This window comes from Chionomys nivalis, chromosome 21 (genome assembly GCF_950005125.1).
Source record: "Chionomys nivalis chromosome 21, mChiNiv1.1, whole genome shotgun sequence".
Taxonomy (NCBI): domain Eukaryota; kingdom Metazoa; phylum Chordata; class Mammalia; order Rodentia; family Cricetidae; genus Chionomys; species Chionomys nivalis.
The window spans coordinates 32629941-32657746 of NC_080106.1; the positions used below are offsets into that span (position 1 = coordinate 32629941).

At 44.9% G+C, this 27806-nt stretch overlaps 1 protein-coding gene across 1 annotated transcript in view; it reads left to right on the forward strand.

Moving 5' to 3' along the window:
* Positions 1–11745: 11745 nt before the first annotated feature.
* Positions 11746–27806, forward strand: part of Ces5a (carboxylesterase 5A) — a 135517-nt gene continuing 119456 nt past the window's right edge. Inside the window, exons 1-4 of the mRNA XM_057753522.1 lie at positions 11746–11845; positions 15321–15482; positions 18097–18172; positions 26759–26918. The gene's annotated coding sequence lies outside the window, so the exon portion shown is untranslated. The remainder of the gene's footprint in view (positions 11846–15320; positions 15483–18096; positions 18173–26758; positions 26919–27806) is intronic.

Consider the following 27806-nt stretch of genomic DNA (forward strand, 5'->3'; position numbering starts at 1 on the left):
TAAAATTTCTGTAGCTCAACTAAATTCCTATATTTTATCATGGTAGGTCAAAAAATTTGAAAGCACTTCACTGTATCCAGTTGCTCTCGTTTCTGGTTTTGCTAAATTGGTGTTCTTTCTTTGACTCTGTAGCTGTAAAGCTATCTTATTTACATCTGCTTGAGACTGGAGCTTGAAGCGAAAGACATTGGACAGTTTCTTCCACTTTGAAGAGAATGTCTCTCTTGTTAAAAAAGAAGAAGGATGAGGAGGAGGAGGAGAAGAAGAATACAACGCCAGAGGTAGCCCAATCCTTGCTTCCATTTCTCTAAAAATGTTCTCTAAAGGGCATCATCCATTTGAGTGCACCGTAAGAATATCCTATACTGTAAGGTCCATGTGATATGTGCATTTAAAGTAGCTCTATCTCAATAGAGCTCAAGTCCCCATAGTTCACCCATTTGAAGTGTATGATCCAATGATTTTCAGTTCATTCAAATGGTTGTGCTCTGACTGTCAAAACTGATTTTGGAACATTTGTATTTCTTTCAGAAGAAACACTGACTGTGTGCATCTCAGCATGCAGGACTGTGTGCAAAAATGCATGCTTGTCACCTTAGCATGCAGGACTATATGTAGTAGCCCATGCCTGTAGCCTTATCCTGCAGGACTGTGTGTAGAAGTACATGCCTGTCACAGCATGCAGGACGGTGTGCAGCAACACATACCTGTCATCTCAGCATGAAGTACTGTGTTCATCTCAGCATGCAGGAGGCTGAGGTGAAAAGATCCAGAATCTGAAGTCACCCTGAGTTGCAAGGTCTAGATTAGTTTGAGCTACATAGCATTCCTGCTTCAAAAACACAAACCACCAGCCTGGCGGTGGTGGCGCACGCCTTTAATCCCAGCACTCGGGAGGCAGAGGCAGGCGGATCTCTGTGAGTTCGAAACCAGCCTGGTCTACAAGAGCTAGTTCCAGGACAGGCTCCAAAACCACAGAGAAACCAAAAAAAAAAAAAAAAAAAAAACCACAAACCACCACATCACCATCCCCACGACTACCACCAGCACCAGCACCACCACCATCACCATCACCACCAACAAAAACCAAACCAAACTAAAGTTCTCTCCCAGTGAGCAGTTGCATTCTTATTCCCTCAGCCTCACCCTATATAAACAACAGTGTTCTTCATCTCTAGGTATTTGTCCTTTCTGGACATTTTATGTAAATGAAATACTATACCTGGTTCTTGGGATGGCATCTAATGTTTTCTAGGTTTGCCCATGTTGTAGCATATATTGTTATTTCATTCTTTTAAATTGTCTGAATAATATTTCACTGTGTGGTTTGACCACATTTTACTTTTCATCTACTGCCAATGAACACTGGGGGTGTTTCCCCCTTGTGGTTATGCTAATAGACTGGGGCTGCTATGAGAATCTGGATCAAGTTTTTGTGTGGGCATAGGCTTCTAACTCTGCTTTCTAAAATTATTTTTTATGTGTGTGTGTGTGTGTGTGCAAGTGCATGCCTTCCATGGTGCACATGTGGTGGTCAGAGGACAATTTTCAGGAGTCAGTTCTTTCCTTCTATCATGTAGGTCCTGGGAATCGAACTCAGGTTGTCAGGCTTGGTGACCCACTGAGCCATCTTGCTGGCCCTCAGATTTTTTAAATGTATGCATGTGGGAATGTAATTGTTAGACTGTAAGTAACACCGAGCTTACATTTTTGAGGAGCTTCCAGACTATTTTCAATATAGTCATTAAAAATAAATTCATGATAGCTGGGGGCTGGGGCTAGCTGGGGAGAGGGAGAGGATAAGAAAGAGGTTCAGCGTGGTGAGGTGCCAGGAACTGTAATATATGTTCAGCCAAAGCATCCGGTCCCAGATTGCTGCCATGGGAACAGATCCAAGTTAATCTACGGAAGTGCAACAAAGTACAGAGGGTGCTGCTTATGTTTTACCCAAGAAGTGACCCAGAGTCATATGTTTGGGCTGGGATGAAGACTGAACAGGAAGCTCATTTGCAACCTTGGGACAGAACAGAGAGGATGACACATTTTGTTTGTTAGCCTAGGCAATCGCTGCGAACAAGGAGCCTGTCTCCAAGGCTGTCCTGGTACCAGCCCACCCCGCAGAACAGCAGGCCTGGCTGGGATCAGGCTTTCTGACCCTTTTTGTCCTTTCATCTGCTTAAGCTAGTTACACTGTCACTTTGAGCTCTGGTTCTGAGTCCCCGGGAAAGGTTCTGTCCAGATGTTCATGTAGTTAGCAAATGCACTCTGCTGATGCCTTGGCACGGCTGCTTTCAGATGGGGACGGATACTTGATGCTGTTAGCTGTTGGCAACACACACACACTCAAATGAACAGCAAAGTCTGTGACTCAGATCCCCTGTGTCTCCAATTCTTTTTGTAATACAGCAGATACATCATTTAGAGGGAAACTGACAAGGGAGCACGGGGCGGGGGGGGGGGGTCTTGAAGCGGCACTGTTTTCCCCACGGCACCCTCTCATCTCTCACGGGTCATGCAGAAGCTCTTCATGTAGGGAAGGATGTCTTGTGTCATCCCACATTGTAAGGCAACTCCTTCTGTCTTTATGTAGGAATCTGCACCCCTTTTTAAAACCATTTCTTCCATTACGTATGCAGAAACCCTTAACCCACTCAGTTGCAGGTCCTTCCCCAATACTATGTATTTTTGATTCTCTTTGAGCTAAGCACATTTCAGAGAATATTTTACATTTTCCCAGCATGCACTGGGGCTAGAGAATGGAAAAGCTTTCCTTAAGGTCACCAGATCAGTGAAGGACCTGCCTCCACGCCTCTCTCTCTCTCTCTCTCTCTCTCTCTCTCTCTCTCTCTCTCTCTCTCTCTCTCTCTCTCTCTCTCTCTCTCTCCCTGCCTCTCTGCTCTCAGACTTCACTATCCTGGGACTCTGTGGCTCACCATTGTATTCTCAAATGCCTAGCATAATGCCTGGCACATGATCCTGGGGACCAATTTGGTCTTTCTGAATACTGATCCTAGCAAGTACTGCTTGTGGGGTGACTTGAATGTCTCTCATTTTCTTTATGAAGTGTAGCTAACAGTGGCGCCCTCCTCAAATACATGTGAACGGTAAGAAGTAGACAAATCAGTGCACTCCAAGTGATTAGGAGCGTGTCTTTTGTAGACTGGAGGTGGTTTTCCATGAATGTTGTCTCTTGGGTGAATGAATGCCTAGGTTGTAGGAGCATCCCTTGGTAGGTATCTCAGTGTCCTTCAGCCTATTAGACCCTGTTCTTTAGATCAGGTCTTAACTCTGGACTGGGAAGCTGAGCTAAGGGCAGCTCTGTGAAGGCTGATGCTTCAGGCAGAGGGCTATTGGGCAGAGTAAGTTCCTCCTGGATACCTATTCAATCCTAGCTGCTCTTGCGAGGATTCTGGGGATATGGAAGCACAAGCACAGGCTATGTTCTGGCCTTCAGTGATCACCAGCCTGTGATCTAGCACATCACACGCTCTGTTTCAGTCATGCAAAAGCCTCTGGATGCTTAACATATTTCTGTGAAGATTTCCAGGTCCTTTAGACTTTGCTTAAGAAAATTGCAGCGCTCTCAGCCTCTCAAAGGGAGGTTTAGGCTGACAAAAGAATGGCTTGCAAGAATGGCTTGTGGACACCGGCAGCTTTGTTGATTTCATTTCTGGGCGCAGAGCAATGTTCTCATGTGAATTCTGTCTCAGAAGGTTTCATCTATCCCTGATGGCCTGTGGCCTAGCTGTGTTGAGTGCGGATCCTGAGGTCCATCTGGGAGCGTGAGAAGGACACAGCCAATGATCCTGAAAAGCTGCCCAAGTATGGGACACATCCAGATCCTGGTCTGGTAAAGGGCCATGTTTCTGATAGTTTCCTGCCTCTGTCTGCATCACTTACGCATCCACCCCAGTTTCATGATTCAGAGATGCTGGGTTGATAGGGATTCCATGAAGTCACTGAGCTCGTAGACAAGACAGTTCAATGAAGGGTGCCATGAGAAGATGAATGAGTCCTTGGTGCTGACCCCAGTCCCAGCCAGATGCACAGAATAGAGAACCTTTATGAGGTTTGCGCATGTTCCGTGTATAACAGCTCTCTGATTTCTAAGTACTAGGACCAGCGAGAAAGCTGAGTTGGTAAAAAGAACTTGTCATATGACCTGAGTTCAATGCCTGGAACCCATGGTAAGAGGGGAGAACTCCTGAAAGCTGTCCTCTGTTTACACACACACTGGTGCATATGTACCTGTACACACGCACACACACACACACACACACACACACAGAGAGAGAGAGAGAGAGAGAGAGAGTCAGTCTCTCTCTCTCATATTACTACTACAAATAAAATAAAATAATTTATCCGATTTATAAATTCCAGACTGAATCACAACAGTAGTCTTATTTGGAAAACTTGAACATATGGATTCCTTGGCTCTAGGGTTTCTGCTGGAGTATAGCTGAGGAATCTGAATTTTTATTCAAGTTGTCCCAAGTAATTCTCCTAGAGGGTCAGGCCTGTAAAGCTCTCAGTCAGGGCTCATTACTGGTTGCACCTCAGGGTTGCAATGTGCCTGTGGCATGGCTGGGCTTCCAGAGACTGATTGCATTTATTTGGGTAGAAGGTTCTAGAAAGTTGGACTTTTATTTTCAAGACAGGGTTTCTCTGTGTACCCCTGGTGGTCCTGGAACTCGCTCTGTAGACCAGGCTTGTTTGGAACTCAGAGATTCAGCTGTTGGAATTTTTTAAAAAATTATTTACTTTGAAGTTTTCCTGCAAGTATATATTGTATATTGAGCATATTCCCTGGCCTACCCCCTTCTCCTTCCCACTCCTGATAGCCCCTTGTCCCCTTAAACACTTTGTTTCTACTTTCATGTTATAGATGCACACGTGGTTTTACGTATTTACATAAAATCTAGGAATCACAAAGGAGAGAAAACATCAGATATTTTTCTTTCTGAGACTCATTTAATTCACTTCATAGGACACTCTCTAGTGCACCCATTTTTCTGCAAATGCATGAGTTAACTCTTCTTTATGGCCGAGAACAATCTCATTGTGTAAACAAACCACATTTCTCATCCATTTCTCAGCATTTTTCTTTTTTTTTTGAAACAGGGTCACTGTAGCCCAGGCTGGCCTCAAGCTCACTAAGTACCCGAGGATTGCTTTGAATTCCTGATTCTTCTGTCTCTGCATCCTGATTACTGTGATTACAGATCTGTGCCACCACACCTAGTGTCTTCAGCATTAGAGGCTGTCATGTGACTCTAGGCATAGTAGAAACCCTGATAACCAACTGTCCTTTCCTTAGTAAAGGCAGTGATGGAGTGCACGTGCAGATGTGACGTGAAACGGAGCATCCTGGACATTAGGACTCCAGACACCATTCCACTTCGCTGTTTCAGATCAGAGCACTTTAGGACTGGCAGAGTTGCTGTTTCATTTTTTGTTAACTTTTTACTTTGCTAAGTTAAGGTACTGAAAAAGAATTCAACTCGGCCACCATTTATCTGCACCATTCTGTAATTTGTTTTAATGATGGGGCTGGAGGGATAGCTCAGAGGTGAGAGCATTTGCTCTGCTCACAAGGATCTAGGCTCAGTTTCCAGCAACCACAGGCTTCACAGCCATCAGTGACTTGAATTCCAGGGGATCTGACACCCTCTTCTGGACTTTGAGACACATATGTATATGTGGGGCATATACATATATGCAAGTAAAACTCACGTACACACAAAATAAAAATAATACTTTAAATGAAGTTTTTACATTTTATGTATAGAACAGATCGGAAGTAAAGCTACGGCAGTTCTTATGTAGAATTCATTGATTTGAGAGGAACTTGCTTCGCGGTCTTAACCTCCCTTCATTGTGGTTCAGCTGGCTTCCAAGCCAAAGTTAACCTTCGCAGCTAAAGCAATTGAGATCTGGAAAAGGAAGGTCATTGGCTCTGGCTCCCAGGCAGCAGGGTTGGGACCAGAACCTATTCTAAGGATATCAGCTCATATTGATATATAATGCTCTGGTGACAGGCCTGGCACCCCTGTTCTTCCCACCTAACATGTATGGATCAGAGCCATTGGGAATGTGTGCCCACTCCCTCAACCATGCTCAAGCTCACTTAGAATGGTCACCATGGTAATTGCCAGGTTAATGGCTCTGTTGGGTAGGGTAGTATCATCTCAGCATAGTCATTGCTGTGCCTACCTGTGGATGCCTCACTTGAGAAGGAGGAGGATGGTGACTTCAAGGCCAGCCTAGGCTATGAAGCAAGGCCTTGTCTAGTGTTAACTAACTAAGAAGGTAAAATCTGAAACCTCTAGCAACAATAGGATGTGGAGTACAGTTATGTGGCCTTTTGGCGTGGCAGAGGGGAACTTCAGTTGTAAAATATAGGAGCATGTTGCTGTTCTGTCTCACTAGGACACTGTACTTTGAACATTAAAAAAAAATCTTTGAAGAATTAATTTTCTGATTATCTCCTGCAGAGTCCAAGTATCTTCTCTTACCATGTTGTTAATTTTAATAAGTCAACAAATTGGCTAATTCTCTTGGAAAGGCTTTCATTGAGGGAATGGCCATTTTATTCAGTTCTCTGGGAGAAGGAAGAAAACAGACTTCCAAATGCATTATCAATAAGTAGGGCATTTGGACCCTGAGATGGGAAGTGGACAAGATGTGCCGAGCTCTTGGGTGCTGACGCTCAAGTCAATATGTGAAGAGGTGAAGCCGCAGTGGTTTTGGCACAAGGCTTGCTTCCTCAGGACCAGTGCGGGACTTTTGAAGGGCAGGCCTAAATCCAACTTGGATCTCAAGTCTACCTAAAGTGGTCAAGTTCACTGCCTTGACCTGAAGAACAGTCAGGAAACAATCACAGGAAGGAATACGCTACCGAAGGGCAGGGCATGACCTAGTGTCCCTGAGCACTGACTCAGGGCCTGTAGAGATAGTAACACCTAATTTGTTGAAACGAAGTGTCTTTTAGGGACCCAAAGGCATTTCCCTACATTGCAATCAAGTGGAGATCTGGACTAAACCAGGGCAGTTTTGTGGGGGTGGGGTGAAGAGCCTGGGAGCAGTCAGGAGGGACTTGTGTCTGCCACAAAGCCATTGGATAGCTGCCCTAAAAATGGGTCGCGGAGGTGCCCTCAACGGGAGGAGAAACACAGAACAGAAATGTCATCAACCTCATAATTTGGCTGCTTCCCTGGCCCAACCCTCTTAAACCTATTTCCTGGAGCCAAACTGCAGGTTTAATATCCCAGCTGCAAATTCCCCTGGACACCCTGGCTCCTTAGGGATCCTACCTACCAGAGGTAAAAGACGGAATGAGTCGAGTTTCCTTTAAAGTCATCATCTGACTTCAGTCTTGACCTGTTTCCTCATTCTAATTTAGTAAGATAAACCCACATACCTTAAAACTATGCCCTGCACCACAGAGGTGCTGTGACCCTTTTAAGTACCGTCTGAAGGGAGGTGAGTAGCTCCCAGCTCAGCCAAATTCCTGCCCGGCAGCACCTCTGTCTCACTGGACTAGAAGTGGGACAGGACGCCTCCCTGCCTGTCACAGGGTGACCACAGAGGCTAAAGTATGAACAGAATGTTGAAGCCAAAGTCCTTATTTTTGGGTTAGAGGCAACTGGAGCACATGGAGATAAGTGACAGGTCTCCAGTGTTATCAGCCTGTGTCATAGCTGGGTCCCGAACAGGATTCTCCCATCATTAAATCATACTGACTCTCAAGTGCCTGGAGGAATTTCTCCCTAACTTTAGGCAGTAGTCTTATTTTGGAGAAGGGAGAAGAGGTCAATATAGATGCTACATGGCATAAGTAATTCATAGGGAATCGGTTGGAAGACCCTTGCTGTATGCTGCATGTGTATATGAGAGCATATAGGGACTCGATTAATAATATATGTTGGTTTGTGCCTCTGTGTCTCTATGCCTGTATGTGTTCATAAATATTAAATTAGGGTGAAGGGGTCACCAGGGTTGGGGAGATGGAGGACAGGCTGAAGGACTCCTGGCTCCTGAGCTCTGAGTACACACCCAGGAGAACCTACCCTCCCACACTGGCCCAGGTGTGGGCCGAGATGAGGGCACCACTGCCCTCTGCTGTACTGAGAGGTGAATCTTCTCCATGTCAGCTTCCTCTTGGCCAGGGTGGGGGTGGACTGACCAAAAACCTGCACACCGGTTCATCTGTACCTCTTGAGGTCATTCCCCCACCTTTAATGTTCTTAACTTCAGGTGGTGGAGCAGGAACACTTGGTGCTTGGGGGCTCAGTTCTGAGTATTCAGCCATTGCCCCAGGGCCTTCCCAAGCCAGGTTTGAAGAGGCTGAAAGTTCTGGCAATTCCATCTCTTGTCTTCCTGGTCCTACTGGGGATCAAAGCTTAGACCATCAGAATGCTTCTTAAAGGCGAAACCCCTATTGCCTTGGGCTAGTCCTCTCATTTGCAGGCACAGACACTGGGAGCACTTCCCTGCGAGAACTCCTGGCCTGGGCCCTGCATTTGTAAAGTTTGTTGGCTGCATTCCCCTGGCTTGCCTCACATGGTCTTTAAAATCAGTGAGCTACAGTAGAATGGTAATCGTTTTTCTCGCTTAATAGATGGGGAAACTAAGGCCTGGGAGGTTTGCTGTCTTTTGATTGATTTAGAGGTGATTAGCTAAGACAGAAACTGTACCTCCAGCTGGAATGGAATTCATCAGGCTTCAGATGAAAACAAATTAAACTTCAAAGTAGCGTCAAACAAGGCATTCGTTAATTAACTGGGTGATATGAGGGCAAAGCTCCTAGCTGTGCCACCCAGCCTCGTTCCTAACATCTTGGGGACTTCAGCGTATGACTGATTCCTGAGTTCTAGGACATGTCTGATTTTAATGGGGCCACCAGGGAGCCTCATAGTAGAGAATTATTTAACTAAGATTTTTTTTTAACATAATAAAATGTTTATAGATTTTTTTGTCTCCAATTTAAAATGAGCTATCCTAATCTATAAATGCAAAGGCAAACATATTTCTGCTTCCCTTTTGAAACCGCAGAAACTGTCAGAAGAACCACCCAAGCTTTGGCAGTCGATGTTTGCTTTGGTGTTCATTCTATATTAGGCTTTCTGCTAGCCCAGGCTAGCCCAGGGAATACAGCAGTGGCCAAGGCAGCCATGGTCTTGGTGCTCATGAAGCTCACAGCCAATCAGGGAGAGAGACAAACAGATCAGTGCCCCCTTGAGTATGTTAAGAATGTACACTGTGGTAAGTGCCATGAATTGGAACTCTCATGGCAGGTATCTCTCCTGGTCAAGGCTTCAAAGAACCTTCCCTGGAATCCACAGCCTCAGTGAAGTTGGCCCAGCATGTGAACTGAGCTGTCAAGGAGGAAGGTACAGGCAGTACCTTCTTTCTTCGGGACCTTCAGCGAACCAAGAAAACCAACATAGCTTCAGTACAGAGGGGAAAAGAAGCCAAGGTGCAGTTGGTAAGGCCTGTATGGCAGAAATTAATCTTTTGGCTGAAAAATACAGCTAGTTACAGGCAGAGTAGAGATTAAAATATTCCCTATTTCTGAGGAGTCTTTAATCTCCAATTGCTTTTGTTCCCCCTCTCTCTACCCAGACCTAAGGGTCCTGTGTGTTCACAACTCCTCCCAGGGCTCTTGCCACCTCAGGCTCTTCTCTGCTGTGCTCCCCACAGCGCGCTTCCTCCTGTGACTCCAGTTAAAATCTCACTAACTCCCAACTAGGTCTCCCACACATGCACACACATACACACACACATGTACACATACACACACACATGCACGCAATGCTCTTTTTGCAGATGAGGTCAATGAATGGCACAGCTGATGACACTAGCAAGTGGTGGGTTTTCTTGACGCACTGAAGCATGCCTGCCTGCTTCATGTTTGAGCCCAGCACCGTGTGACAGACTGTCCTACATTAGAACTGTTCTCCAACATTACTGTCTAATTTTCAGTTCACTTTAATTTAGATTTCCGTAGTATTTGGTTTGACTGTGATTTGTCCTCCGAGGGCTCAGGTGTCTGAATGCTTGGTTCCCAACTGGTGGTGCTGGTTTGGAAAGCTGTGAACCCTTTAAGAGGCATAGCTTCTAGAGGAAGTAGCTCACTGGGGCTGTCGTGGGGTGGCCCTTGAGGTTTCATAGATTAGACCCACTTCCTGCCCATTCTCTTCTGCTACCCTGTCTTCCCCTCCATGATGGACTGCATTCATTCTCTAAACTCAAATAACCTTGTCCTCCCTTACGATGTTTCTCGGTGGATATTTGGTAGGTGATGAGAAGAGCAACTAATACACACAGCCATTGTGGCTAGTAGGTAACCAAAGAGGGTGGTGCAGCCCTTGTCATTTGTTTCTGTGTTGGAGTGTGGCCCAGGTATTCCAAGGGACACCAAATCATTGAATTCTCATTTGAAAATTTCTAATTTAAAAGTGCTGGCAACAATTCAAATGTCAAGATGTACAGTGGATATTTATGTCAATGAGAAGACAGAGTAGATAACTTTCTTTCCTATTCTTTGCAGCACTCCATCTATATATGCATATGTTTATATATGTTTATGTAGTAGAAGATGGTTCTGAAAAGTGGAGAGAAGGAAGCACAGTCAAGATGCTGGGACCTGTTATGGATGCTAAATGCCCCCACTGGCTCATATGCTTACAACTTGGTCTTTAGCCTGTAGCACTACTGGGACTGGTAGGACCTTTAGGAGGTGGAGTCTAGTACAAGGAAGTTAGATCTTTGGGGGTCATGCTCTTAAGGGGGATGTAAGGGCCCTAGAATGTTAAGGGCCTTCTCTCTTAGGTTTCTTTCTAGCTTCCAAGGATAAGCAGTTTTGCTTTATGCCAGTCTTTCCCCTCATGTGCCCCCCTACATGCCCCAAACAAGACAGCCAAGTGACTTTGAAACCATGAACCAAAATAAAATCTTTCTTCCTTTCACACTGACCATTTCAGACATTTGGTCAAAGCAGTAGAGACCTATGTAACATAGGACCCCATATAGGACATGGTGCAATAGAAACCTATGTAACATAGAACCCAATATAGGACACGGTACAATAGAAACCTATGTAACATAGAACCCAATATAGGACATGGTGCAATAGAAGCCTATGTAACTTAGGACCCAATATAGGACATGGTGCAATAGAAACCTATGTAACATAGAACCCAATATAGGACATGGTGCAATAGAAACCTATGTAACATAGGACCCCATATAGGACACAGTGCAATAGAAACCTATATAACATAGAACCCAATATAGGACATGGTGCAATAGAAACCTATGTAACATAGAACCCCATATAGGACACAGTGCAATAGAAACCTATATAACATAGAACCCAATATAAGACATGTTGGTGAGTTCTCCAGGTTTTCTTTTTATGTCACTGTTCTAGGTGTGCAACCAAAGAGCACACCAAAAACCCTGACAGGCTAAGTATCAAAGAAAGCTTGCTTTCTCTGCCAAATATTGAGAGAGCACGTCTCAGCATAAGCAGCTTCCTGAGAGAGCTTGTCTCTCATCAAATCCTAGGAGAAACTTTGTCATCCCTCTACCACCAGTGCCAGTGAAGGCCAGGCAGAGAATACGACTCCTGTTCACAGAGGCAGTAGCAGCTCTGCTTGCGTGGTGTCAGACAAAGTCAAGAGAAGAACTGCAACTTTCCTTTTGCGAACTTAGGAACAGCAACCATAGTTCTTCCTTCCACGCGCAACTCCACCAGCAGTGGAAACCGCTCGGGTTCTGCTCGCAGCAGTGAGGCTGCCCTTCCCCTCCTGCTGGGCTGCTGCTGGAAGGGCAGCAGAGAGTAAGTATCCCCATGGGCGAGATGTGTGTGGATAGTGTGGCAACGAAGTGGTTACTAATGAGTAAAAGGTCACACAAAAATAAACTCAGGAGCAGTATAGGCAAATGAAATGGGTCCTCTCCACACAAAATAAAGTGTTCAAGGAAAGCAGCAAGATGGGGAGAATACTGGAGGAAAAAAAAAAGATTGTGGGAAGAAAACAGACAAACAACTACAAAATAGAACAGGAAACAGAAAGCTAAGATTAGTGGGTTTTTTTCTTCACAAGGCTGAGAATGAATCAAGGATGGCTACTCCCATTGCCCATGTCCAATGTAGTGGTGGGACCACATGAGAGTGTTTTAAGACAGAAAAGAAAAGAAAGGAAGAGACAGTTGTCCTTGGTAGATAGCATGATTGACTGTTTCAGAAGCTCTTAACGAGTCCTCAAAACTAAGTCAGACATGCCATGATTCCTAATTAATGAAATCAGTAAGGTCACAAGAAATCAGACCGACATCAAATGACTTCTATAGTGGGCACATGGACCCTGCAGCTGAGCAATGCAAGATACATTCACTCAAAAAGAATATTTGGGTATGAATCTAAGAAAACATATATAGGACTGCATTCTGAGTGCTGAGGAAGACCACGGAGACCCAATAAACAGAGGTGAGCATGTGCTATTGATTAGAAAACTCAACTTAGTAAACCTTTGCTTCATTACAATTGATAGACAGGTTTAACAAATTCCTATCAGTATTTCTGCAGTGCTTCCCTTTACATTTGTGTGTGTGTGTGTGTGTGTGTGTAGATGTACTAGCATGTATGTGGAGAGTATGCATGTATATGGGTCCATGTACATGTGGAGGCCAGAGGTTGGAGTCAGAATCATCCTTGATGGATCCTCCACCTTATTCAATGAGACAGGGAACCTAGAACTTGCCAAAGTGCCTGCTGTTACTAGCGGGTTTGCTCTGGGGATCCCCTGCCTCTGGTCTCTAAGGCTGAGCCACCATGCCCATTTGGTATTTACATGGGCCATAGGAATCCAGACTTCTGTCTTTATACTTGTGTGTCAAGTATGTCAACCTCTCAGGCACCTTACCAGCCCTGCAATGTGGACATAGATAAGAATATTCCCAAAATGTACATGGAAAGGCAAGAGAATTCAACTAGTTAAGATAATTTTGGAAAAAAAATCAATCTATCCAATGTTGAAATTTATCATATAGCAGGGGTGTTAAGATTCTGTCTTAGACTGGACAGTGGTGACACAGCACTCAGGAGGCAGAGGCAGGTGGATCTGTGAGTTCAAAGCCAGCCTGGTCTACAGAGCGAGTTCCAGGACAGTCAGGGCTACACAGAGAAACCCTGTTTCAAAAAACAAAACAAACAAACAAACAAACAAAGATTGCATCTTAGTTATATTGGCAGAGAATAAACACATAGGTCAATGGGGCTGAATAGAAAACTGAGAACCAGACCTGCAAAAACAAATCCCAGTGATTTCTGGCAAAAGTTTAAGAATAATTCAGGGGATGAGAGCCTTCCCAAAAATCTGCATTGGAGCATCTAGACAGTAGAACAGCAAAGCAAAACTTTACTTTGTCTCACATTTCACACAAAAGTTAACCTCAAATCAATCATGAACATATATGCAAGATATAAAGCTATGAAACTTTTAGAACAAAATATCGGGGACCTTTAGAGTCGCGGTTTAGGCAGAGTTCTTAGACAGTGTGTTACAGCACACAATCCATAAAAAGAAACACTGATAAATGGGGCTTCATTAAAACTGAAGACTTCTGCAAGAGGCTGTTAGGGAGACAGATAGACAAACTGTATATAAATGTGGCTGCAGCAGCACATTCAACGGAACTGGAGCACACAGCACAAAGAGCGCTGAAAACTCAACACAAGAAGCCCAGTTAGAAGACATCTCACTGACAGGGATCGATAGGTGGACCTGCAGGCATATTGTCAATGTCGTTAGCCACTGGGGATGTTCCAACAAATCATAATGAGATGCTACGACAGCACCATCAGAGTAGCTAACAATAGAGTAGTGGAATCTCAGTTGCTGTCGCTTTGGAGAAACTAGATCACTTACACACTGCAAGTGGGATGGGAAAATGGTCCGTTTTGAGAAGCTCTTGGGCAGTTAAAAAAAACAACTACTAAATGTGGGGCTGGGGAAACAGCTCAGTAGAGAAAGTGCTTGCTGGGCAAGCATGCAGACCTGAGTTCATATCCTCTGCACCCACATAAAATGTTAGGGCTGTAATCTCAGTGTGGGGATGCAGAGGCAGGAGGATCACAGGAGCTTGCTGTGCAAGCTTGCAGACCTAAGTTCATATCCTCAGCATCCACATAAAAGATTAGGGCTGCTGGCATGTGCTTGTAATCCTAGTGTTGGGAGGCATAGGCAGGAGGATCACAGGAGTTTGCTGGCCAGTCAGTCTAGGCAATTGCTAAGCTCCTAGGTTCAGAAAGAGATTGTCTGAAAATACAGTGAAGAACAATTGAGGAACATAGCCAGCATCTATCTGGCCTCTACATGTGAACACACGAGCATAGGTGTGCGCGTGCACGTGCGCGCACACACACACATACACACACACACACACACACCATGTAGTTATATGCTAGCCCAGCCACTGTACTGTGGGACATACATACCATGATACAACACTCAGGAAGAAAAGGGCAAATGATGGCATATCTGCCAGTGTGGATGGATTTCCAGAGGGGCACACTGAGCAAAAAACACATCGTTTCGTTAATGTATATGAAGTGTTGAACTGACAAGGATGGAGAGCTGGTTAGCAGTAGCTGGCAGTTAGAGACAGGATGAAGACAGGAAGTTAATGTGACCATAGATATGAACGTGAGTGCTCTCGTCTTGTGGCGATGGAAGTGTTTGGTATTTTGATTGTATAAAGCCATATGCTACAGTCAGGCATCACTGTGGGAATTATTTACATTAATTTTGCAATTGCGTCTGAGTAACAATTATCTGAGAATAAAACATTTGAAGAAATATGTCATGGATACCAAATAGAACTATATTTCTTGGGGCCAGAGAGATGGCTCAGTAGTTCAGGGTGCTTACCAACAAGTTTAATGCCACCAAGCCTGACAACCTGATTTTGATCTCTGGAACCTACATGGTGTGAGGAGAGAACCAATTTCCACAAGTTGTCCTCTGATCTCCAAATGTGCACTGTGACACACATATGTGCTCACACAAACACACACTCACAATAAATAAATGTTTTAAAAAATTAAAATATGTGTGTGTTCCCTAAGTCAGACATTAGGACTTATGTCTATAATCCTAGAACTTAGAAGACCTAGATAGGATTTCAAGTTCAAGGCTGGCTTGGGGGATACAGTAAGAGTGAGGCCAGTCTGGACTGTACAGTGGGAGTCTCTCAAAATACCAAACGACATGTGGCAAAATTACCACTGTCTTCTGATCTGTGCCTTCCAGGTCCTTCTTCTCTGAGTCTCTGCAGTCCTTCCCTTGGCAGCTCGGAGTACACTGCGGCTCTTCACATCTCCCCCTGGTTGTAGGGCTTTACATGCATGAGTCATGTCAGCCTGCTTACCGTGCACTTGTGATGGATTTTCCATTCGCCACAATTCTCTTTGGGTGAATTTTCATATCTGCTTCACTCTTCCCTCCCTCCCTCCCTCCCTCCCTCCCTCCCTCCCTCCCTCCCTCCCTCCCTCCCTCCCTCCTTCCCTCCCTCCGTCCCTCCCTCCCTTTCCCTCACATTATTTTCCTCCTGCTTCTTTGATAATTTAAAATATTTGCATTTTATCTACCCTAGTTTAGCTCATTTATCTCAAGTCCCTGGTGTTCCCGCAGGAAAGCCAGTTCACTCTCAGTGTCTCCTAACATAAAGGAAAGCACAGTGCTCTTCTGTGATGCCAGGATGCATGGAGACGGCTCGACACTGTTGAGCTAGCAAGCCAGTCTGCAGAGAACACCAGCTGGCTGGTCTCCAATTCATTTCAGTCTTGCTGATCTCCACCTGGAGATGGTGTCATCTCCCACAGGTTAAGGGCTCAGTCCTTCCGGTGGGTCTCATGTCAGACATCAGCCACATGTCCAGGCCTTCATAACTTCTGACCCATGTCTACAAAATGACGCTTCTGTACCCCTTCCTCCAGCTCAGTTCAGAGAATTCAGAGAAACACTGCACTTTTATAATGGGTTTATTGTTGTCTTAGGACTTTTTATTGCTGTGAAGAGACACCATGACCATGGCAACTCTTACAAAGAAAAACCATTTAATTGAGGTGTGGCTTACAGTTTCAGAGGTTCAGTCCATTATCATCATGCCAGGGAGCATGGCACTGTACAGGTAGATGCAGTGTTGGCTATATCTTGGCCAGAAGGCAGCAGGAAGTAGACTGACTGTTACACTGACTGGCGCTTGAGGAAAGAAACTTCAAAGCCCGCCCCCACAGTGACACACTTCCTCCAACAAGACTCCACCTACTCCAACAAGGCCACACCTTCTAATAGTACCACTCCCTTTAGGGGGCAATTTCTTTCAAACCACAACAATCATAAAGTACACTTAAAAAATACTAATAAGCATCAGTTAAAGTGAAGTCTGGAAGGGAACTGTGTCCAGGAGCCTCTGCTCTTTGCAGTTGGAGCATGATAGCTCCAGGAATGTGAATGAGCACTGTTCTCTTCCTCCAAACCTCCACACGTTCAGCTGTCCAGAAGCTCTCTGCATCTAATTTGTGCTTTGGGTTTTTACAGAGACATCTTTGCACAACCAGGATTTGAGCATGGACACCTATGTAGAAATGGGATTAGACAAAAGGGCGTGCTCTAATGCTAGCAGACTGAGTGGGAAAACCTACAGGGTCCATCTGTCCAGCATCTCCTCCTCTGGGGCATAGAACAGGATCCCCTTTTAGAATGGGAATCTTAGAATCTGCTGTCTGGTAAGATAGATTGGAGAATTTCTCTCTGGTTCACTCACATCAGGAAGATGGGGGATGTATGACTAGAGTATCCTCTTAGTTTGTATGACCCAATAGGCAAAGAAACTCTAGTTTCTACAGTACACCTTTGAGCAAAGAAAGATGCAAGTGGAAGGACCATCAGAGAGACTGAGATGGAAGAAGAGAAGGATGACAGTGAGCTCGCGAGAGAGCTCCAGTGGCCCAAGATTATGGTGAAGAATGCTTGTATGGAGAAGGAGGCCACTACTCTAGGAGGAGACCAGTGAGAAGTAAAGAGTATGGGGGTCAATGGGCAAGGGGACAAATAGAAACCAGATATATTGATGATTGTGTCAGAACTAAATCCATTACTGTGTATGCTAACTCAAAAAGTGAATCACCCTGGGGCTCTGAGAGGGTCTGTGGTAAAGGTGCTTGGTGCCAAGACTGATGAGCTGAGTTTGATCCCCCCATGTAAGGAGAGAACCAGCTCCTGCACACGTGCACTGTCCAGTGCATGAGTGTGCTTGCACATGCACACACACACACACACACACTACTACTACTAATTATTATTATAAATTTAATTAAGAATGATCACTTTGAGTCAGGTAGTGGTGGTGTATGCCTTTAATCCCAGCACTCGGGAGGCAGAGGCTGGCAGATTGCTAAATTCAAGGCCAGCCTGACCTACAGAGTGAGTTCCAGGACAGCCAGAGTTAAACAGAGAAAACTTGTCTTGGAAAAACAAAATAAAAAAAACCCCAAAAAACAAATAACAACAACAGCAAAAGATCATGCTGAAGTCATTCATTCCAAAGCTGATCTAAGAAGCAAGAGCAAAAGGCCAAAATACTGTTCTGTCATAATTATTGTTATTGTTCTAGTCATTCAGGAAATATCAAGGGGTACGGGATTTATGAACCAAGAACCATGGATGAAAAATCAAAATACATAAACCACAGCAACAGGCGATAGCCCGTAGTTCACTGTAGCTTTTCCTCATATGGTAGCTATAGTTTCATCTGGTGTTGTAGAATTTTGTTTTGTGAATTTATCCTCAGTGAGACTTTAGAGGATCTCACAAAGCCTGTGTTGATAGGCTTCTGTAACAGTGACTTTACACTAATCAGTCTGGGCACAAGGGGGAATTAGCACCTTAAGACAGTTTGCAATAGTAGAAGAACCCTTGCCTAGCATCTGAGAGACCATGGGCTCCACCCTCAGCTCTGGGGAGAAAATAACCCAAATGTGCAAGCAAACAGATAAATAGAAGCTTTGCTTCTTTTGTTTTCCAGGGAAGGCTGTAGAGACTAGCATTCCTGCTCCCCACAGCAGGCAACAGGGGGATCCTTCCACCTCACAATAATCCAGGTATGAATCCCAGCTGCTGTGCCTTCATCATTATGGGAGTCTGTTGTCTTCTGTTTCACGGAGAGGCCTAAATTAATTGCTAAGTTTCTTCTTTGGTTTTTATCTTTCCCTTTTCACTTGTTTGCAAATTGCTTATGATTACCTTCTAGATTTTATTAACGTGTTTAGTGTTTTGCTACGTTAGACACAGCTTCCTTTGCTATTCCAATTACATATTTCAGTTATTAACATATCCTGGTTTCAGTATGTAACCATTTCCAGTGAACTGTGAAAACCTGCCTTCCATTTAATTCCCTTTATCTTTATCAATTTTCAACACTAGTTTTGCAGGGGTTGTAATTTTGCAAAATAAATTTTAAAAATAAAAACTCACCAAGAGGCAAATTCCATTGCTTATAACCCTTAGTTTTTTTTTCTTTCATCTTCCAGGGAGCCTTGGGTTCCTGTCTTTTACCATTTCTTCTGTTTGACGAACCTCCCTAGCATTCTTAAGAGATATTCTTCTAGTGATGAGCTTCTACTTTGCTTTACTTGGGGAATCTTGATTTTCCCCTTTATTTCTGGAGGACGGTTTTGCTGGATGTAATATTTATGGTTGGCAATCTTTCCTTTTAGAACTTTAAGGAGATGTTAAGCCATTTCCTCTGGCCTCCATGATGAGAACTATGTTGTCATTCAGCTCTCTTTCTCCTTTACTTAACATCACATTTTTCTCTGGCTTATTTAAAAAATATTTTTCTGTAGTTACCTTCAAGAACTTTAAATATCGTGTGTCTTGTTATGGATTCTTGAACGTGGAGACAGTGTCCGTAGGTGGGAAAATCTCAGGCGTATGTGAGTAAAAACGCTTTCTGGGCTGAGCCGCCTGTCTTGACAGAATTCTTCTTGCTGGTGTCCCCTGGACACTTGGTGTCTCCTGTGGGGAAGGAGAGTCATAATTTCACTGGGGAAGACCAACTCTCCTGGACATTTATTGTGATCGACAAGAGTCCTTTTATTATTTTGTACTGCTATCAAACATGCCTGGTACTTGTCTCCCATTTGACTCAGGGGAGACAGGATGTACCCAGCTCCTTGGATGGTAGCTATGATGTTGGGAATGCATTTCTCCCATTGGATGGGAGGTCAGGAGAAGCCATTCTCTACCCCTTCTCCAGTTCTGAGATCCCTAACTAGTCCTTCTTTCCATCATCCCAGATCCTTCAACTGTGTCTTCATTCTGTCCGAGTTTATAGCTGTCCCTAGCTGGGAGAGCCAGGAAGGAGCAGGTCCACACAATCTTGCCCAGGCTGTCTGTCCTCTACTCATTTTCAAAGTTTGGAACTTGATTATTACCTAATCAAATTAACAGTTTTATTTATAATACTTTTTTACAATCATTCTCATATAAAATTATGCACAGATTTTTAAATATTTCTATTTTCAGTTGGATATGATAGTTGTATACAATATCTCCACATCTGTGTATCGTGTGTAATAATTAGATAAATATAATTGGTGTATCTACATCCTCAAGCAAATGCATTTGCTTTGTGTTGGGAACATTGGAAATGTTCCTCTTTTACTAGCTACTTCAAGATATTCAACCAGTTGTGGGGAGCCATATTATCCTTGTGTGTTCCAGATCAATGGGAAGCTATTCCCTCCTGCCAGGTGCACCTTTATCTCTCCTACCCCTGTGCCCCCCACACCCCAACTCTTCAAAGACACTGGTAAGCACTTTCTCTTCCCTGCTTCTTGAGATGAGCTCTGTAGATTTTTCATGTAAGTGAAAACATGTAATATCTGCCCTTCAGTCCCTGACTTTTTACTTAACGTAATGCCGCCCAGGCCCGTCTGTGTTGCTGCAAATGACAGCTTTCTCTGTGTGGCTGCATAATATCCTACTGTGCATATATCCCACATTTTATTTTATTTATCAGTTTGACAGTTGGTTCTATTATCAATCTGTTCTCTAGAATCAACTCAAGAAGAGTTGATTAAATACTTGAGTTGATTCTGCTGTGTAGATTTTGTATGATACGTTATTACTCATAATTCATCATACATGAGTTTTTGTGGCTGCAACCCCCCCCCCCACTGATTCATTTAATAAGTTATTTTTCCTTCCCATGCTGGGGACAGAACACAGGTCTCACATGTCCTAGGTGAGTGCTCTACTCCTGAGCCATGTCCCCAACCTTGGTAAAAAAATATTTCTAAAGGATTTGAGGAACAGTTACGGCTGGGGAAAGTATTCCACAAAGAGTGTTTCTCCGAATGTCTCTAAACTCACTCCCTTCGTGTCTAAAACAAAGTGACCGAATCAGCCTGGCGAGCCAGATGGGCTTCGAAAATACACATGGCCCAAAGGAGGGGGTGCTTCTGCCCAGTTGAAGAGATTAGATGGGCAGCTTGGAAGGTGTAAACAAGAGGAGGCAAACTTCTGCTGCTAGTTTTCTACCCAGGTCGGAGAGGGGTCAAGGCTGGCTGTGCTGACTGAAGGGCACCTGTGGCAACTGCCTTAGTGACGGAGGAGGGCACACAGGGGTGGCCGTGTCTGCAGGGTCTCCACAGCAACACCACCCATGCTCTAAGCAGAGGAGACTGGTTTCCTTAGAAATGATACCCAAAATAAGGAAGGGAGTTCATGAGGAGTAGGTTTGCCTTGGTGAGGAGTGAAGAAACTTCTAGAAAGCTGAAAATACAGCTTTATTTGGCAAAACTGAGAAGAGTAACGTTAGGCCATATTACATAAATGGCTTGGAGGGAGAGGATATCCGTAGGTATTTTCATGCCTGGAGGAATTTTGTGTTTTAGGGAAAACATAATAATCAAAAAACAAACAAACAAACAAACAAAAAAAAAAAACACAACTTTCCCTGATGTAAGTGATTTTCCCCATTATATCCATCAGGTGGCAATTTTCTTATGGGGGACAAGCCTGAAGGCTAAGAGAACAAGGAGGAGGCGTTTTGCCTGGTGTGTAGAAGAATTCACCTCTCACCCTCCCCTCTTTGGGTTGCCTGTGGGACCGCCATGTCTCAGCTTCTCAGAGTACAGAATCAGTAATCCTAACCCTCACCAAGAGGGGCTTAAATCGGAAGGGGTTTCTCCGTGAGCGACACTGTGGGAGAATGAACGTGACCAGATAATTCAGATGGGAATTTCAGACTTGGGGGAAATTTTTACACAGAGGAGGTGGCATTTTGGAGGAAGACTCTCTGACTTTGGGTAGGCCTTCAAGAGCGGTTTGGGGATTGTAGAGTGTTGAAACAAGCTGCGTGGAAGTTTCTGTTTACCGCTCTTGGGCACGGCATTCTCTCACTCCACTCATGAGAACAATCTGGGCTGAGTCTAAAAGCTTTCTCATCCTCAATCCACTGGCGAGCCCTGTGAGAAACAGTGAGGGAGGAGGTAAATGAGGCCAGGGTGGGCTTCATCTCTGTTGCCATGGCTTCTCCATTGCCTGCACACTGTATTCTCTAGACACAGTGCTCTGCTTCTGTATCATCACAGCTCCCCATCCCAGCACTGCAGCCTGGAGGTGTGTGATGACTGAGCAGCTATTGCTGCTGACCTGGGTCTCTGCTTGCTCTGCATCTTATATTGGCCACAGTGTTATGAGAAATCCTTTTGTTAAACTATATCCAATCAGCCACTCGTGTGTGTGTGTGTGTGTGTGTGTGTGTGAGAGAGAGAGAGAGAGAGAGAGAGAGAGAAAGACTGTGTGTGACTTAGTTTCCCCAATACGCTGACAGACCCACCTGTCTAAGTAGGTGATGTAAAGCATGTATGATATGCTCCTCTTTCTGAATGCTGAGAACTTCTAAGGACAGTTCTTCAGAAAGGTAGGGTAAAATGTTTTAAGAGAAAAACTGGTCAGTGCCCATGAGCAAAATATCTTACTTCTTAAAAAAAGTATTTCTCAGAAGAAATCTCAGTCATTATTACTTCATTATCAAGAGTAAAGAAACCAGACTATAAACCAGCAATAAATTCTTGTTTGTATCATCTCCTAAAAATGTAACATTGGGCATCAGTAAGGTAAACTGCAGAATCTCCTTCACACCGAGGAATATGGAAAAATACGAGAGAAACGCCCCAGAATCAGGATCCTCGAGCTTGCTTTGATACATGCAGCCTAGAAAGAAAGACCTCTTAATTCTTTTAAACCTCTCCACATTGATAAAATATAGGGATTAGGCCATGTGGTACTTAAATGATCTTTTAGCTCTAATAGGTTGTATTGGGGGCAGAAGGAGGCTGTAGTGTAGTTTATGAATAAGGAAGAACTTGTCTAGATAGTGAAGACTGGGGAGTGTGGTGCAGGGATGGGGGTACGGTGTGTGGTATAGGGATGAAATTACTGGGGTGTGGTACAGGGATGAGGGTACTAGGGTGTGGTTCAGGGATGGGGTACTGGGGTGTGGTTCAGGGATGGGGTACTGGGGTGTGGTACAGGGATGGGGTACTGGGGTATGGTTCAGGGATGGGGATACTGGGGTGTGGTTCAGGGATGGGGTACTGGGGTGTGGTACAGGGATGGGGTACTGGGGTATGGTACAGGGATGGGGTACTGGGGTATGGTACAGGGATGGGGTACTGGGGTATGGTACAGGGGTGGGGTACTGGGGTGTGGTATAGGGGTGGGGTACTGGGGTGTGGTACAGGGATGGGGTACTGGGGTGTGGTTCAGGGATTGGGTACTGGGGTGTGGTTCAGGGTGGGGTACTTGGGTGTGGTTCAGGGTGGGGTACTTGGGTGTGGTTCAGGGATGGGGGTACTGGGGTGTGGTTCAGGGATGGGGGTACTGCGGTGTGGTTCAGAGATGGGGTACTGGGGTGTGGTTCAGGGATGGGGGTACTGCGGTGTGGTGCAGGGATGGGAGGATCAGAGAGTGTGATATGTGGATGAAGAGGACTAGAGAGGAATTTTCCTTGGATTAGTCTTAAACACAAAAGGGAGGTGAGGAAAGGCACTGAAAATTCAATTTTGAGGAAACAGAAATTTATAGTGTGATTGGGATGTTGCTTGATGGTGCAGAAGCAGAAAGTAATGGCATCTCTCCATGGTTACAAGAATACCAGCTCCAATTTCAGTTCATACTGGCCCCAGAGTCAAGCAATACTTAATGAGCAGTGTGCGATTCTATAAGGAAAGTGTAGAGGCTCAAAGTTTGGGGACATGGCTCCTCCTAGTTAGTTGTGGAAATCTGACCACCTTCTTTCTTCTTTAAGTTCTTGAGTGAGGCTAGAGGATACTTTGTGACTATAAGGTCACTTCCACCCTCAACTCCTAGAAGCCTATAATTCATTCTGTGATCTCAGGTATTTAGGACTTTCCAGGAGGTAGGATGCTGGCTCCTACAAAGCAAGAAGTGGTGACATAGACTGAGACCAAGGAAAGGACGTGGGTGAGGGAGAAGCAGTAGTCACCAGCACCCCCCCCCCCCCCCCCGAGCTTTCTGTTATGCTCCAATGGCGTCTTCGTTTGGAAGAATAGTGCCACATTCACGGCCCTTCGTTGTAGCTATTGACAAACAGCCGGGGATTTCTTTCTGTCCACAACAGATGCAGCTTTTGTGGGACCTACAGCACGTATGAAAATATAAAATACAAAATATCTTAATTTCTAAAGTTTATAAGGCACATGATTGTGTACTCACATCGTTTGGGCCTCTTCTGGGTGCTGTAAGGTGCCCCATCTGCAGAAGGGGACTGAAGCTTCAGCTGACTAGTCTCCTAGAGGACTTCTATCCAGGTGCTGGGAGAAGCCCATGCTTATCTCTTCTAAAGTCAGGCGCGACTGTCCGACTTGAATTAGCACACGGACTAGAATCAGAATTGTTATCTGCCACATTATGCTAAAAGATTCCCGAGCCTGCACGTGCTGTGACACACCCATTTCTACCCTGCCTGGGGACTGTGGAAGCAGCCATCAGCGCGGAGCTCCCAGTGCCTGGCTTCCCGGGACTACCAGAACCCTACTGTCATGGAGAAACAAAAGGCCATGTACAATGTAAAGGAGACCTTGGGGATTGTTTGTTACCACGACGTACTCTGGCCCAGCCTGACTGTAACAGTGAGTGCTGATGTGCTTTCTCAGGTAGAGTGGCATTTATTGTGGAAATGCAGATTGTGCTCAGAAAGGCTAAGTGTCTTCAGGAAAGGTCAGTAGGTGGCCAGCCTGCAATGGAGCCCAGACAGCTTGGCAAGTGTGGTCCAGTACTCATTCGCTAGGCACCTACTTTTCCCATTTCCTCCCTGTGACCCCTAGTGAAGTCTCGACGTCTCCTGGAACAAATGTTTCACATCCTTTTGCACAGTCCAGCCAGGTCTCTGAAGAGAAACACTATCATCAGACAGATAAAAATCCCCAGAGAAGGGTCTCAGGTTCTCTTTTCTGGAGTCCAGATGAATTAGAAAAGTGTCTATTTTGAGTATAAAAAATGCACCCACAAACACCTCATGTATTTCAGACTGTAAGCTATACATGCATAGGGTATGTTGCCAACTACACCCTACCCCATGGAAAACTGAGTCTTGAGGAAGTTGCTTTAGTTTAAGTTCTTGGTGACTACTAGACTCAAACCAATGGACTTAGGGAAAACAGGTGTCTCAAGGAAAGACTCCTTCCCGGGAAGCATAGTAAAAACCTCTAACTGCACTCTGCTTCCAATGTCCAGGGCAAAATGGGGGAAAGGGATTCCCATTGGTTGAAGGTGGTTGATCCAGGGCACTGATGGAAACATATCAGGACTTACAGCAGCTTATCTGGCAGGGAACAATAGGCTTGAGCTGAAACAAGGCCCATCGGGAAAGTGAAAAAGTATTGCCTGTGGAGCACTAGATAGCATCACACAGGTCCTGTCAGCCGCCTGCCCTGTCCTTGATTCAGGAAGACTTTGTCAGATTGGAATTGACATTGACGTGCTGGAGAAGCTATCAGGCAGGTATGACTTCCTCTTTGTAAGAACTGAAGCCTGTGAACCTTCTGGAGGGCTTAAGAATCCTTTTACCCACAGGTAGGAACTTGAAAGCCAAGTATTCTACTAGAAGACACTTTTCTGTTGGCTTAGGCTCCTGTCCCCCGTACACACTTCTCTCTCTCTCTCTCTCTCTCTCTCTCTCTCTCTCTCTCTCTCTCTCTCTCTCCCTTCTTTCTGTTTTTTTCACTTATTTTGATTCCCCCAAAGTCTATCATTTCATGAGGTTTTTCCAGACTCCATCTCCTTAAAGCATACTTCAGAGAAACTCACAGAATCCGAAGCACAAGCTAGACCAAGAGGCAAGCCTCAGGAAAATTGGATATGTTTCCTTTTTCACTACTCCTTTCTCCTAAAAATAAGTAAATTTCAAGCCCAAATCATTCTTCATTAATAAAATAATACCCCATTATCCAGACTAGTGAGGAAAAATATAGTGTTTTGTTAAAAGGAGGCCATTATTTAGACTTCAAGCAGATTGTCAATGCCTGGCTCATTACAATTTAGGGAAATGTATTTAGAAGGCTGAGGTTGTGCTTCTGGCATTTCCAAAGGTCCATTGTGGGTTGGTGGGTTCATTAACTTGTCATGTTCTGAGTGAATCTCATTATTTAGGACACCAACTGGGTGAATATAGGAGGCTGAGCTGAGCCTTTGCTGACATGTGGAAACCCCTGACGGGGGGGATTTATATATATATAATCTGTCGGATGTACGCTTGATTTCTTTGACATTTCTCTCTTTCATAAGAATAAAAGGCTGAGAAAAAAATGTCTGTTTATTTTAGATTTACTTTTGTTTGGGTTCCGAGAAGCAGGAGACTTGTAATCCTCTGGCTTCTTACCGTCTTTCCAGCAATTTCCCCATCTATGATTTCATGTATCTTTCTAGCATCCTAGATGGCTAGAAACAGACAGCACAGCCTCATTCCTGCAAGTGGAGCGCTTGTCATAAGGGAAGTGTATTCTGTTCTGTCTCCCAAGCTAGAACTCCCCTGTGTTTTCATCCGTTGCTTTGCACCAAGAACTCAGGGATGCAGAATCCTCTCTTCTTCCCAGGACATGTCCTAGCTCCTTAACACCTGCGCCAATGGTTGCAATCGGGAGGGCTCTTTTCTAAAGAGGCAGCGTGGTGTAAGAGAAACATTTATTCAGAAGTTGGAAAATTAAATCTCACATCCTAGCTTCACCTAAAACTTAGCCTTCTGCCAGGAGCCACATACTCATATTTCCCCGAGCCCAGTCTCCCTCCTATAAAATGCCTTAGTCATCCCACCCTGCCAACTGGGAGAATGTCTAGTGGGGAGCGAACTGCAGTGGCTGGCAGGAAGACTTGCAGGGCTTCTGGATAGGAGAGAAGCTCCTTTCCTTGTCTTTTGGTCCCATTGGTGAGGTTTCTTTCAGAGAGTCAGGCACTGGGAGGGAGGCGTTTTGAGATTTGCCTGAAGTTTAGGAGTTTGAAAGCATCTGGCTGTCCAAAAATGAAGCGTCTGTGAACCTGAACCCACAGAAGCTCAAGCTCATCACTAAATGGAAGGTTGGCGTGATATCTAGGTCAGGCTAGGATAGACACACAGGGAGCTCCTAACCTCACTCCTCTAGCCTGCTCTCCCCCTGCAGGTGGTCCAGCCTGTGTAGTTTGCCAGCCCTTAGAAGGTGCCTCTGTGTGCACTCATCACCGTGCCTTTCTGACTTCATCATCAGCCTTGTTCTGAAGAGCTCTGAGCAGCGAAAGAAGTGGTCTAGCCATGCCGCCCACTACAGCAACTGCTAGCCACAGGTAGGTACTGAATATTTGGAATGTGTCTGCTGTGATGGAGCCACCGAATTGTTAATTTAATTTAATCTGCATCGGTTAAATAGCCACCTGTGGGCACATGGACCGAAATCCTTTTCATTAAGTTTTAGTATGCAGAACACTGTTCAGTTGCTTGTGTTATTATTATTTTGAAGCAAGGCCATATGGCTAAAGATGGGTTTTGGCATGTGTGTGGGGACAAGGAAGGGGAGAGAAGAGGAAGCTTGCCAGCAAGGCCAGCTTGGTGCCTCTCAGGAGACCACTAAGGGAACATCTGGCTCTGTCTTCAGGTCCAGAAACGCGGTTTTTCAGGGCATAGAGAGTCAAATTGATCTTTTGAGGCGGGAGCTCTTTAATCAAGCTCCCCAAATGGATGCATTCAGCCAGAAAGCTAACATGTCAATGTGCAGGGAGGCTAGGAAGCCTCTCCCTGCTAGGCACTGGGTGAGGGAAGGAAATCCGAGGTCTAACACAGAGGTAGTTTGATGAGTGTGCATACCCATGGAGCAAGTGACCTGAAATCACTCAGATGGTTGATGGGTATGTGGTCATTGCACAGTGAACCTTACAAGTCCTGGGAGGGAGGCAGCTCTGTTCCTGAGGGCAGTCCCTCCCTCCCCGTCCCTACCCCAGAGTGATTTGGTAGTTATCAGCAATTTCGTTTTGTCTCACTTTGTTTTATTTTTAGACAGGGTCTTGCCAGAGGTTAGGTTGGCCTTAAACTTGCAACCCTCTGACTTCAGTCTTTCAGTGCTAGGATTATGCATGTGTGTCACCAAGCCTGGCTATGGCAACAGGTTTGCTCCTGACTCCACTTTCTTTTCTAAGTTTTTGGGATTGTTTTAATGCCATCGTCTAAGAAACCTGTAA